We start from the raw sequence: 15427 nt of genomic DNA, 5'->3' as shown, positions 1-15427 counted from the left end.
ACAGTTTTCAACAGAGAGCCAAGAAGGTTCTTAGCCAACTCTGATGGGTTCATTGTTAGTTGGGTGGCTTAAACAATTCTTCATGAACCTGAAGAATTCACAGTTAGAAACTCAGAGTATTCCTCCACTCTCTCAAATTTTTTTCATAGAAATGTTCATTATTGTCTTCATAAGTGACCACTGTCACTTGGTGATTTATATAAGGGGTTTTCTTGTAATAGAGTTGTTTGATATATCACAGTTTCTGAATACATGTCTGATGTTGTCACTGAAATTTTCTTGCCACTGTAAGAACCCAGCCCAAAATACTGTCAACAGTTAGATTTTAATGGCTCACCTGACGGCACTTAAAATTTTGAACTATGAACAAATAATCTGTAACTAATGTGTTAAATTCCTTTGCCTTTTTTCCCCCTTTAAGCTGATCATCAGAGCATCTATAGAAGCATTTTGAACTGGCATTACTGAGGTTTTAGGTCTGTGTAACTTCTTCAACAACACACTCTAACTAAATCAAGTAATTGAGAGAATGACTTAAAATCTGAAAGATTTTGGAAGGACTTAAAGGTGACTCTTTATCAAGGAATAATTTTGGAGAGTAATTAAAATCAAAATTCATTCACCTCACATTTGGATATAGGTGACTTCACACTTTAAAGACTAGCTTGTTAGCTTGCTAAGATCATCATAAATTTTTACCCCAGTTACCGAGTAGGTCTGATAAAACTGGGACTTCTCAAGAAGGATAGAATCACTGTTGAACATCATGCTTAGCATGTTTGGTTTGTGTTAGAGAATATTAGAACAGCTGTGTCGTCGTTTGTGCGTGGGAATGTTTTGAATTCTGGTGCTCTCCGGAGGCCACTGCAGCACAGGTTCATTGGCTTTTAGAGGATGAGTATATGAAGTTCACAGAGTCTTAATGCTAGAATATAAATTATAGTGGAATCATGTTACTTAAAATTCACATAAAATATTTGGATGGAATAACCATTGTCTTTTCAATCTATAAAAGTAATATCCATATGTAATTGACATTGATTGTTTATACACAGATATACTAAACATTTGAAATTATTTTAAATGTTTTGGGTTTTTTTCTTTTTTGCTTGTGCTTTATTTTCATACTTATTGTAAGTCTTTAAAGTCATTGGCATAATCTCAAACACACTGAATTGCTAACTTTCAAAATAATTTTTCTCTACAGTTCTTAAAAATATGTAGTCAGTCAAATATTAGTGTGTGGAGCATACCAATAATTTTCTCAGGGGACAAACAACCTCTAGGACAGTATTTTGGAATTATTTTTCTCCCAAATAGTCCCTCATAGTATTCCACCTCGTAGAAATCCTGTTGTCCCCTCCCCTTACACTCGGTCTCCATCATCACAGGGATGCAGTTATGTAGGAAAGTAGGAGGTATTATTCAGATGGCTTACGGAGGAAAAACTCATTCAGTTTTTGATTATGATTCAAGTGACTCTTTGGAGATAAATTGAGATCTGAGTAGAATCATTCAGTAATTGTTTAATCTGAACATTTAGCCTTTCTTCATTGTCATCTCATTGGCTGAACTAAAAATGGGGTGGGAGCAGTCTCCTGGTTCCCAGCAGGGTGTGCGGTGTGATCCACAGAGGCTGGAGTTGTACGGGACTTCGAGAAAACAGGATGTTGGCGGGTGTTGAGCACTTCCTGTGGCCTTCAGGAGATGTGTTCAAGACAGGAAGATGGGAGGACCAAGCTGCTGGGTTGAGGGCCTCTGCCTGGAGACAGCAGTGCCACGTGGCGGGGAGGAAGCCATTTTCCTGCTTCACCTGCAAACAGGTTTCTTGCTAAAGGTCAGATTAAGGAAGAGAGTGGAGTAGAGACATCATCGGTGCTCGCAGGAACTGGACAGCTGAAGGCAGCCTCACACATCACCCGGCAGACTCGGCCCAGCACGGGCTGCACGCCTTGCTATCTCCCTCCACCATGTGCAGGCTGCCTGGGAGGACACCACCTCCAGCTCCTCCTCCAGATCTGAGATTTCACTTCACACGCGAAGCTAGGTAGAAAGAGTGACAGTTGAGGAACAGAACCACTTGTAAAGGTGGACAGTTCAGGACCCCAGAAAATCCATGGCTTTGGTGATCAGCCATGGGTTCCCTGGGAATCTTAAAAGCAGGTAGCTGAACGAAATTTCATGGAAGCTGTATTGCCAGAGAATTTCCTAAAGCTTAGTATAGAAGATCACTAATTCCCTAACAGTGAAAATGATTCTCTTCGACTCAAAATCTTACCCTAATCCTCCTTTTGGTGGAGGAATAGCTTTGTGAGCTCACTCTACTGCCAAGCGATGCTGCCCTTGCTGCCTCGGTCTGGTAAAATACGGTATTTCCAGTTCTAACCACCATATGTTGTTTTCTTATCTAAATTCCTGTGGGGGAAGGATTTCAGTGAATGTTCATTTAATTGTGTAATTTATATAAAATTACACAATTTTATGTATATCTACATATACATATATATATTCAGTATCTCAGAAGTAAAAAGTGAACATTGACCTCTGCATAACACTCTACCGGAAAATTCAAGATGAATCACAGGCCTAATGTATAAAATGAAACAATTTTTTTGTAGAAAACCTAGAAAAGGATCCTTATGACTTTTAGTTGAAAATAATTGCTTGAAGAGAACAGAAATAGCATGCCTATTTATGGGGAGAAAAAAGTCTCCATTGGATTTCTTTAAAAGTGAGAATTTCTGTTTATCAAGTGACAACATTAAGAATATAAAGGGAAGAGAGAAACTAAGAGGTGGTATTCACAAATTTACATCTACCAAAGGACTTCTGCAGAATATATAAAGAATACCTTCCAATCAATAAGGAAAAGATAACCCAATAAAAGCAACAAGCGAAAGACACAAGTACGAATTAAAAAACAAACACATAGCTAATAAACCGCTTAACAGGTGCTTAACATCATTGTTCAGTCTCTTGGCTTTAAAAATCTATACATGTTTATTTTACTACTTTTTATCTTGGATTCCAACCATGTATGCAATCGACATCTCCACCTGGATGGTTAATGTTCAATTCAAAGAGCATGACCACAGCACCGTTGATACTACCACAAATGCCTGCCCTGCTTGGTCTCATCTGAGTACATGGGAACCGATTTAATTACTCAAGCCAGAACCCCTGAATCTGACTTTCCTCTGAAACCCCACGTCTAATCTGAGAAATGCTTGTTGGTTATGTCTTTAAAATGTATTCAGAAGTCACACTTTGCACCACACTCACGGCAAGCCTCTTGCTTCAAAGCTGCCATTACCCATTCATTACCAGGATTTTCCTCTGCTGCCATCGCATGACTATGGTCTCCTGTCTACAAAGCCACTAAGGTGATCTTACAATGCAAGGTAGCTCACACCATTTTTCTGCTCAAAATAGTGTAAAAGTTGAGGTTCTCACCTATGACCATGGCCTATATCCCTGGTCATACTTTGTCTTCTGAAAGGTCTTATGTTGCAGTCCTAACCCCCAGGAACTCAGCGTGTGACCCTATTTGGAATGTGTTGCAGACGAAACTGTAATTAAGATGAGGTCACCTGGGAGAGGGTGGGCTCTTCTCCAGTATAACTGGTGTCCTTCTGTAAATGGCACATCTAGAAACAGACGTGCACACTGGGAGAGTGCCATGCAGGCAGACAGGCAGAGCTCAGCTGATGCTTCCGGAAGTCAAGGGGAGCCAAAGATGGCTGGCACATTGCCAGAAACCAGGAGGGACTTGGGACGGATATTTCCTCATAGCCTTGGCAAGGAACCAACCCTCCCTCCCACCCCTTGGTGGTGGACCTCCAGCCTTCAGGACCGAGACAGTAAATTCCAGTTTAGTCACGCAAAGTGTGGTTCTTTGTCATGGCAGCCCTAACAGGCTGAGGCAGCCTGTATACTGCTTTCTAACAGTTGCCCACCGCATCTTGCTGACTCCATCTCAGCTTCCTGCTCCTTTGCTGAGCATGTTCCCTGGCTCTTGCTGTTCCTCACGCTGGAGGCTGTTCTTTCAAGTTCCCTGTCATCTTGTCATCAATGCTGTTATTAACGAGACCTCCCAGTCTCCAGTCCTTTCCACCCTAAACAAAGACTGCTGCTTTATTTTTATAAGCACTTCTTTATAATGGATGTTAATGTTTGTTCAGTGGCTTCATCCCTCAAATACACTTTAACTGAAGATTTTAAATGGTCAGAGTCTTGTACTTCTTCAGGGATATATTCCCAGTTCTTAAACATGCTTGCCTTGTGGTGTGTATTCAGTGAGCAAGGGTTGAATGAATGAAGGGTGGTTGACTCTGTTGTTTTTAGGAAATAATGTTTTTATCACCAGAGTGTTAAGAGTTGAAGGTTTTTGATTAAAAAAATCAAAAGCATATTTATTATTCAAATTGAAGGCTTTAAATGCATGATCCCAAAGGATCTAGATACTGATTGCTATTAATAAGAAAGAAGAGTAATTAAAATAATCATAAGCTTTAAAAGTATTTTATATTAATGTGGAAGACTTTTAGTTAGCTTTGAATCTAAAATCTTAAATATTGTTGAAAATAAGAATAGATGTCAACTACTATGGAGATGTTTACATAACCAAATAATTCACTCCTTAAATATTATGGAAAAATAATGATCTGTTTTTGTAAATACCACTCTAAAATTGCTAGCCCTTGTGGTAATAGTTACTATATTTTAAGTCAGGGACTGCTAACCAGTGGTGCTTATTCGAGCATTGCTGAGGTAGTTCATTAAAATACATGAACCTGAGAAAATCTGTTTGCTTGGTTTGGGATAAACTTCTGCTTGAAGTCAGAATAGAGAAAACACAAAAACCTATCTCCCCTGGTTGATTTGATGTGCATCCCAAGTTGCGAGCCAGTGGTTTAAATGATTATTAGGGGTGAAACTGAGCACCTTTGAGAGACACTGTTTTGGTGATTTCCTTCTGAGCAAGGCAAGGTCAAGTGCAGCCACCGCCACTGCTCCCCCTTGCCCAGTGAGGGAGCTGGCTCCAGGGCTCTGCTCTGGGAAAGCCATTCTCCCTCCTGTGGGTGGGGAAGCAGGGAGCCAGCTGGGCCTGGAGATGAGCAGCAGCTCAGCTACTCAGTAAGCCTCTGCTGCTGGGGCTGCACGGGGCAGAGCAGCCCTTGAGAAGGGTCTCCACCCAGGGCTCTTGCTTCTGCTGCTCAGGAGTCACTGGTATGGAAAGCAAAATCTTTAAGATGCAGACGTGTATTCACAAGCTGCTTTTGTCTTCTACAAGACCTGATGTAAAGCAGGCTTTACTATGACCAGTGCCGGATCCTAAATATAAATTGGACTTCTGTGACCAAAATCGGTTCTTCCTGAGAAATTGGTAACTACCCAGTGTAGAATAAAAAAGGAGAAACTAAAATCTCTACCCCCTACCCTGTTGGAAGGGGAGAAAGTCCGTGATCTTAATGACAGTTGTTTTGCTTTTAGTTGTGTTGTCCCTTGGCATCCTTGGGGACTGATTCTAGGACCCCTGTGGAAAGTGGATATCAAATCCACGGAAGCCCAGTGGCCTTGTATGAAATGGCATGATATGTGTGTAAAACCTACCCACATTCTGTATACTTCCCATCCTCCCTGGATAACTAGTAGATAATCCCTACACCATGTCAATGCTATGCAAATAGCTGTCACCCCGTATTGTGGAGGAAATAATGTCAAGGAAAAACATCTGCATATGGTCAGTGTAGATGCAGTTATTTTTCTATTCAAGGTTTGTTGAACCCGCAGATACAGATCTCACAGATACAGAAGGCATGCTGTATGTGTTCTAGTTGAATAAAAACACACTTTATGGGGCTAGGGCTGTAGCTCAGTGGTAGAGCACTTGCCTCACATGTGTGAGGCAGTGGGTTCAATCCTCAGCACCACATGAAAATAAATGAAGGTATTAAAAAAAACTTTACAAAGCCTTCATATTGTGCATATTTAGACAGATTCACAAAGCAGTTGTGGCTAAATGTTTATAATAACTACAGGCCCGTCACTGCAATACCTTAACCTTTCTCCCAGAATCACCATTGACTCTTGCAACTTTTTTGTAGGTTTGAAATGGTTAAAAAATGCTGAGAAAAATATAAATATGGTAACCAATATAACAAATTACTTTTTTCCTTGTGCCAATTGTGCCAAATACACCCAGAGATTTCTAAAATCTCAAGTATGATGGAAATATACCAGTCACTTTGGGTAAAGTAGACTATGGCAGCATTGTGCATGGATTGTGAAAGTATCATACAACAGATGAGAAAGGGCTTTCTGTGAAATGAAAGCCTTCATATCAAAGACACACATGAAAAGTCTCAACAAAATCAGCTCATCGACTTAAAAATGTCTTTTGCTATTAATAATAAATGAATAAATGATATTCAGAAACCATGAGCATAGACTGGAAATTTTATCCTTTTTATTCAATTTGGAAAAATAATCACATAAGTAAACTCCTTATTACAGCTTTTGTCAGGAATATAATATCTAATTATTCTTGCTTAGTATATATCTGAGTATCATTAATGTTTAAAACTCCAGCTCAATTCAGAAATCAACTTATCGCTGAAGTGTTCACTGACATCTGTAGGTGTTGATTTTTTCCCTCATCTTGGTTAATGGTACATTGTATAAACTGAGATTTGATGCTTAATGTACAGAATTGCACTATTGATTAATTAAATCAATTTATGTAATAATGCATTTCTTGAAAATCTAATGACATTTTTAAGAATTGAAATTGTGTTGCCTGAGCCCAGTGTTCTTAAGAGTCGGAGTGAGGGAAGGATTGACTCAATGATTGGATAGATGAGTTAAGACTCTTCAGAAGGTAAAAACAAGGTTATAAAGACACAAACCACACTTCCTCCAGAAGGACATCCGAACGAAGGTTGCTGTCTTTGTTGTTTAGGAGCGCCTGCACACACATGTATACAAATAAAATCATATTTCCCATATGTCACTTAAAGAAAGCAACATTTTCACTATATGTTTCCATGAAGACAGAAAACAGGAAAATGTCATGTGTGCAAGCACATTACAATGTTTCTTTGAAGCAAAACTACTAGCAGAATAGACCGTACACATACACACACACACACACACACACACACGCGCGTGCGCGCACGCAGTTTTTACAGGAGTCGTTTTTACACAATGGTGTAAGTCCACTCTGTAGGCCTGTACTCTGCGCCTGATGCCTGAGCTTGACATCTAGTCCGAGCCCTCAAGAAGGGAAGATGGACATGAGGTGGTGGAAGGCACGAGATTGGAGCCCACAAGGATGGACGGTTCTTGTTGCATCTGTCACTGGTGCTGTGAGGGTCCTTCCAAAGCCTTTTCAGTGGTGCTGACCATAAACGTGTGGCTCAGGAGACAGAACCACAGGAAGCCTGAGGGGAAGGTTCAGCATTTGCAGGTTCAGCCTTGCCTGGTAAGGAAGAAGGGAGTGAGAGATCAGCTATTTCAATGACCTAAAAATACCTGGGCTTAATGTCCCCTTCCAAATCCTCCTGGAGGTCCCCCTCCAGCTCACCTGGAAGACGGCTCACCGTCTCAGCAACCAGCAACACGGGATTCTGGAAGTGTTCTGCCTCCCCAGATGGGCATTGGCAAAGCCAGGCGCAGCCACCTGCTGTCACTGGCACCGCACATGACCCCACACTCCTAAGCCACGCTTCACCGCCCAGGAAAGACGTCTCTAAGTCATAGCTGAGCACTCTTCACACATCGGTAATTGATACCTCTTTTCCTAGAAAAGACTCCTAACTCATTTTTCTGTCTTTGGGAGGTTTTTATTCTGCAGCTACTGGTTCACATACCTCATTTTTAATTTTGTAATTAAAATACTGACATAAAATATTCACTGCTATTAACACAGCTTATATTAAATGTAAGGAATGAGAGAGGGGGAAAACCCCAGATACTTATAAGGTGGATATCGTGTGTGGGCATACGTACGCTAATATGTCTTCATTTCAGAGTGAAAGAGGTGCTCGTAACTGCTGGAGTCCTTTTTTCTAGCACTGTTCTTGTGGTCATAACTGCTATTTGTAACTACCTCTTTTCACTTCCCAGTCCGTATTCTTTTGCCCTCGAGAGCCCCCACCTGGTCCCCATTCCTTGCTGGATGGGTGATGGGACTCTGCTGGGAGTCCCCCTGAGGTGGGCTGCGTAGTTTTGCTGACTTTACTCGGAATTCCCGCGTGCCCAGAGGCTCTGGCGGATGTCCGGCACTGCAGACGCATCCCCGCCCGTCATAGGAAGACACCCATTTATTTTCAGTGGTCCGTCAAACACCCCAGCCAGGGTAGTAACCCCTTCTTCGCTGGTGATCCAGTGGCAGCCGGACCCTGAAAGGTCCATGATGGAAGCATTTCCTCTTTAGAATAGCACTTCCAGGCCTGCAGAGCTGAGGTGGCAGGCACAGAGCTGTGCCTCTGGGTCACTAGTGATCATGGGGGAGCCTCCCTTTCTCTCCCCGTGGATTCTTGCTTGAAACAGGAGTCTTACAAGTCTGCGCTCACTTCTCTTCCCTGACCTCCTTGCATCACTTCCCTGTCATCTCCCTCGTGGTTCCAGAACATTCTGCTGTATCTTTAGCAGATGTTCCTGATTCACAGTAGACGTAAACCTTTGGCTATCCCCACTTCCAGGCAGAATGAGCAACACCGTGAACCCTTGCAGTTCCCCAGCTGGGAGATGGTCCCTTGCCTCTCCCCAGGACCATCCCAGCCTGGGCTGCAATCTGACGCCCACTTTTGGGTGGTGTATATTGTGCACATTACATCTAAACCACACTGAATTGTTCTTTTCAAGGTAATTCGTCTTAGGGACCTCCTGAGGCCATGTGGAGAGAAGGCTATGGAGCTGAAGCAGAGATCAGACTTCTAGGTCTCTCTTCCTGATGGAATTTATTTGTTCCCTGGGGACCTACTCAAGCCCAGTTCCATATATACTATACCACTTCCTTCCCATGATGGAGGCTGACAGCTAATGTCCAAATTTGTTTATCAGCCAGCATCTGCTCGTGATGGAAGCTCAGCTCATAGGGCAAGGTGGTGAGCTGAGGTCAAGCCTTCAGCTCCTAATGCCCACCAGTGAGCCAGAAGCTGTTTCTCTACAGGTGAATCACTGCAGTAGAGAAGGATGAGGCCTTGCTCCAAAATCCTCGGGGTTTCTCTGTCATTCACTGTTCAACTTGGCAAAAGCTCTAAACAGCATCTTAATCAGCCACCTAGACAAGCCCCATCACATCTGCAGAGTTACATGGTCTGAGAAGTAGCCTCTGCCCTTACAGAGCTGCTTGATTCGGCCTCGGAAGTGGTGTCTTAACACTGACCTTGGTCCCAGACCATTGAACCCTTTCATCAGGATGAAAGCCTTCTAGATTCTTGTGGGATTTATTTCCTGTCCCTGACACAGTGCCTAGGGTAGTTGCTACTTACTACTCACAAGTTTAGTCTGTTTTGTGCCCCAGCAAAATTCATATTTGAAGTTCTGATCCCTGGCACCTCAGTCTATATTTGGAGACCGGACCTTTAGAGAGGTCATAAGGTTAAAATGATGGCATTAGCATGAGCCTCAATCCAGTATGACTAGTGTCCTTGTAGCAAAAGAAATTTGGACACAGACTTTTCGGAGGAAGCACCATTCTGAAGATGCAGAGAAGGTGGCCTCTACTAATCAAGGAGAGAGACCTCTCAAGGAACCAACTCTGCCTTCACCCTCATCCCCCACAGGTTGCCTCAAGAATTGAGAAAAGGAAGTTCTGTTGTTTCAGCCCTAGAAAACTGATACAAATGTCATCCGTGTCCCACACTAGTGTGAATTCCCAGGAAGAAAAATCCATGAACGTTCCCTTAGGGTAGATTCTGGTACATGGCTGGAGAACTGAAATATCCTGCAGGAAGATAATTATGTGTATGGCTGCCTCCACCAGCTTAAAGCAAATATTTACTAATTTTATCCCGAATGCATTCACAAGGCCTCTTAAGTACAATGTACTAATAATTATTCACAGCAAACAATAATTTTATAGTTGCCCTGTACCCAAATTCCTACCACTGGGATGACAAGATGAAAGTTTGATGTTGTACATTTGTAGTTTGTATTGTAGGCAAGACACTTAGGAAAAAAAAAAAAAATGAAAAGTCTCTGTGCTTCCATACATGGTGTCCAGCTGCCTACTGGAAGAAGGGATTTAGAGTTCTCATTCCAACTCTGAAATGTAAATGAATCCCTTCAGAGGAGAGACACCTTCCTTCTGTCCAGATCAGCAAACGGGATGTCTCTAAGCTACTCGGGCACCACTTGGAGTGAAGACAAACCCTCTGGGGGGTAAATCTCTCAGAATTCCTGTGGACCCAGTAAAAAATGACCTTCCTAGGCTGGTTTTTAGTCTAGGTCCCAAGTTCCAGTCTAATTTGCTTAGTACAGAAGCCCAGCATAGAAATATTTTCTTTCAACCTCCACAAGGGGTCAGCAGCTTTTTTTCTGTAAAAGGGCAGACGACAAATAATTTAGTTTTTAGAAACCACATACTGATTGTGTCCACATTCTTTGCTTGTTTGTTAGTTTGTTTTGACCCTTTAGAAATGTAAAAACCTTTCTAAACCAGGACCTCTCTAAAAGAAGGCTGCAAGCTGGATTCTGCCTGCAAGTTTGCCTAGTATGGAGACAAAGTGTTTACCAGATCATAGTTACATCCCAGATAAAATGGGGTATGTTAATTTGCTCCAGCAAAGAAATTACATCTGGAACATCAGCTGTAATTGGAGTCACTACCTGATTAAATTTTCAATATTCTGCTTTCATTCTCCAATATCCATCTGTTCTCCATGCAGTTAACACAGGTGAGTGGAATAGAATTGCCAACCCTGTGTCTTTGGAGTCCTTGGTGATGGCAGTAATCTCTGCAGCTCCCTCAGAAATGTGACGTTGCTTTGGCTTTCTGTTTTCAAAGGCTCAGCAGCTGGCAGCTTCCATTGTGAGCTCTGTCACAGCCCTCACTCCATGACCAGGTAATGTGGGAATTCTGCAAGATGGTGTCCATACACGTGTTGACCCATTCTGGCCCCAAGCAGATGATGGCAGGGTGGACTCACTGTGAGATGGACTCCTCAGGGATGACATCCACTATCTGATCTCCATAACGTCTCACTCAGACTAGTGACCACAGGAGGTACCACCAATTTGGAGCCAAGGTCTATAAGTCCTCCACATCTGAGTGTTTCCTCACCCAAACCTGTCACCATAGTAGACAGTTGTGAGACCTTTTGTGTGAGAGCAGAGAGGCTTATTTATAGACACAAATCATTTTTGTTTTGCTGCATAGTGGTGTCTTTCTCAAAGAGAACCGGCCTCTTCACTTGAGTGCTTTTGCTTGGATCCCATTACCCTTGGCTCAGCCCATTCTCCCGTTTGTTGAAGAGTCCACTTCAGGGTAGGAGTGGCCTTGTAATTTCTGACTTATGGAGGACAGAGACCGCTTAGATCATCAAAAATGCTGTAACTCTCTTCATGAGTCTATTTCTCAAGAGTTGGATATGTCTTTTAGACCTTTCCAGAACAACTCTTACAAAATAAATTCACCCTATCATTCTAACTTCCTGGTGTTTCTAAGCCTTTTCTTTGGACGGCTAGATTGAAATACCACAAAACTCAGCCTTTTAAACTGTACGACTCTGTGTTGCTGGAATGAGTGTGTTCACTTGGTTATGCACCTCTCAACACTAATTTTAGGATATTTTCATCACAACAGGAAGATCCCCGTCTCCGTTAGCATTCACTGCCTGTTCCTCACAAGCCAGCGCTAGGCCACCTCTAAGTGCCTTCTGTGTGAAGGTTCTGGCCAGTACTTGTTAGCATTCCACTCTGCTGTCAGCCATATCAGAGGGTGTGTGGTGTCTCATCTCCTTAGTGATGAATAGTATTGAGTTATCTTTTCATGTGCTTATTGACCTCTTCGTATTTTTTTGAAAAATATCTATTCAGAGCCTTTGCCCATTTTCAAAAAATGGACTTTTTAAAAAATTATTGTTGAGTTTTAGCAGGCATTTGTATATTCTGATACGAGTCTATGATGTCAGTGAGTACGATTCAACACTCTACTGCCATTCTTCCCATTTGTTTTGCACCTCTTCCTGGGGCACATTTGGTTCCTCCCGACCAAAGGTCTGTTGACCATTGCAGGACCTCCCAGGAAAGGAGCCAACCTTCTCACAAAGTTGGAAGAGCAGCTTCTGTTGGCGAAGAGGGTACACTGGGACCTCGGTGTTTGAAGTGCCCAGTTCAGTCACAGTCTGTCCACGTGTTCTTGTGCCAATTTCTAGGATTCCATTCACTCCTCATTGATATCCCATCTTCAGCAAAAGAGTCTCATCAAGTCTGAGGTTCTTCCGTGTTGTGATCCTGCCACATGCAAGAAAACACTTCGTTTGCTTTTTAGAAACGTCACTTCTCTGACTAGAGAAGACAAGAATTTCTTTCAGGTCCGTCATAGAAGATTTCTGTTGCTTTATGAGGATATTGAGCTGGAAATTTAAGGCCTGAGTTCATCATTTTTCCACCAAGTTCTCCAACACTGTTGGAGGCAATAGACCACTCCCATTGTACTCATTATTTTAACTGAAATATACCAAGCTGGCAAACACCCGATGAGCTGGAACTTTGCCTCATAGAGGTGATACCTCCGGTTATCAGTGGTGAGTATCTGCTTCCTCAGATGTTGAGGTCTGAACATTAGAGAAGTACACCAAGGCAAGCATACAGAGCAGGTTTTATTTAAAGGTAGTAACACAGTCTTCTCCCAGGAGGGATAAGGGGCCATGGCTGGTATTCTGATATCCCAAGAAGTAAGACACCCTGTCCCTTTTAAAAGTCTCCTTTGTTCTCCTGCTCTCTCCCCCTTATCTCTCTCCTTCCTGCCTAAATGACGAGGCCCAGGAGATGCCGGTGGGATGGTCAGGGGGCCAGCAGGTGGGCTGGAAGGGCCCAGGTGGAGTGCTAGGCAGGAAGGAGCGGCAGCCCCAGGGCCTTGATTAGTAGCTCTCTGTGCTCAAGAGCTGCTTCATTAGCAGCCTTTTTGGGAGGGGTGGTATCCAAGGGCTCTGGAGACAGGGACATTCCAGTCTCCCAGGGATGGTTTCCTACTTCCTGGACTCAGATCAGCCTGCATTTTCTGTACCCGACCCAATTACCTATTCTACACTAACTGCCTGTCTTTCGTTCTGGCTTCAGAGGCTTTTGATAATGTGATTTAAATAGTCCTGCGACCGCATGCCATGGGTTAGTGCTGGCCCCTCACTTAGAAGCAAGGTCCTGGATGGCTTGTAATCTAAGTATGTCAGACTCAGTGCCAGACAAACCAGCACCAGTGTGCGTGAGTTTCCCTAAGAGTCTGTGGAGGGTGCTGCAGTCACTCTCGGTACAGATTCTGTATGGGTAGGGATCAGTCCGGAGCCCTGGAAGAGGTGTGTACCTCGCCCACCTGCTCACAGCCGCAGGCCGCATGTGGGGGCCGTTGCCGGCATCGGTGGCTGGAACTGGCTGCTGTCTTCTCAGCGGAGCTGGTGCTGGAGCTTCCAGAGCTCACCGGGGAAGGGGACGTGGTCAGAGGTGGCGCCTTGGGCACGGCTGGAGCCCACGGGGACTGACCGGCGCCTGTGCTGGCCTCTTGGTGCAGTTGTCAAGTGGAAGCCATCACCCTTGGTGGAGAAAGTGACCAAAGAACCAGAGATGCAGGAGCATCCGGGGAATAACAGCATCCCAAGTCCAGACTCTGCCTCATGCCAGCAGGGTTAGTCCGCCGATCAGCAGCACGTTTGTGAGTCATGAATTTCTGCTGTTGCTTCCAAGCCCAGAGTTCACTCAGAAAACTCCCCTGTAGCCCATCCTGATGGCAAACATACAGGAAAGGGTAGGTTTTAAGCCTCAATGGACACAGGACAAAGCCATCCCTGTGGTTATATAATGACTTAAAAACAAACACCTTTATTAATATTAAGTTGGTATACACAAAACTGCTCCAACTTAATGAGTTAGGACGTATGCATGACCTGTGAAACCCAACCATAATCCATCTGTCATCTCCAAATTCCTGCGTGTCTGAGGGTGGTAACACCTCATGGGCAGCAATCACAGCCTGGAGAGTCCAAGGAGCAATGACTATGTGTAAGGTGGCATCCCGCATAGCATCCTGGAACACACAAAAGACACTAGGTGAAAAGTAAGGAAATCTGAATAAATCATGAGCTTTATTAATAGAATGTCAATGTTGATTCATTGATTGCAACCAACCAACATTTTTCCCTAATGTAAGATATTAAGATATGGGAAATTAGGTGCAGGGCCTATGAAAACTCTCAACAATCTTCATTATTTATGTTTTTTGTAAATCTCCAACCGTTCTCAATTATAATGTTTAGTAAAAATTATATACAGTCAGGCATGGTGGCACACGTCTGTAATCCCAGCCATTAAGGAAACCAAGACGGGAGGATCGCTCGCCTGTCCTAAACAATTTTTAAAAAGGACTGAGGATGTAACTCAGTGGTAGAGCATTCCTACCTTCAATCCTCAGTACTGAAAAAAAAATTATAAATAGTTGCTTTTAATATCTGGATTTTTTATCCTTTTTCCCCCCAGTACTAGGGATGGAAACCAGGGCCTCACATAAGCTGAGCAAGCACTCTGCCCCTGAGCTCCATCCCTAGCTCTCCATTCTTTTTCTTTTTTTTTCTTGGTGTGGGGTGGGTACCAGGGATTGAACTCAGGGGCCCCTGACACTGGGTCACATTCCCAGCCCTATTTTGCATTTTATTTAGAGACAGGGTCTCACTGAATTGCTTAGAGCCTCCCTTTTACTGAGACTGGTTTTGAACTCATGATCCTCCTGCCTCAGTCTCCTGAGCCACTGGGATTACAGGCATGCTTCACAAAGCCAGGTTTCCATTCTTATTAAAAACTCTTTAATTATTATAAACGTTTTTAGTCTATTTTACATTCTCCTATTTTTCTTGTTCTTGGGTCTTCATTTCTTCATATGTGTCTACAAATTTTCTTCATGATACTTTATTTCCTTTTTTATGTAGCATTTTTTTTTACATAAAAATGTTATGATCTTATATTTGATAATTTGTCCTTTATTGAATTTTGCATCCTTGGCCTGAGGAAGGATCTTTGTAAGAACGTTCTTTAGATTGGCTTTTATAAGGTTCTAATGAGTTCATGTGTTTTTAAATTAATTTCAAGGCTTAAGATTCTTACATTCTGTCAGTAAATATTCTTAATTGCTAACAACTGAAACCTACTGTGCCTAATTTAAACAAAAACCAATTCATTAAAGGACATTGGGATGCTCATGGAGTCCCTGGGA

This window comes from Sciurus vulgaris, assembly GCF_902686455.1.
Source record: "Sciurus vulgaris genome assembly, chromosome: 13".
Lineage (NCBI taxonomy): Eukaryota > Metazoa > Chordata > Mammalia > Rodentia > Sciuridae > Sciurus > Sciurus vulgaris.
The sequence above is the reverse complement of the archived record's forward strand: the minus strand, read 5'-3'. Positions refer to the sequence as shown.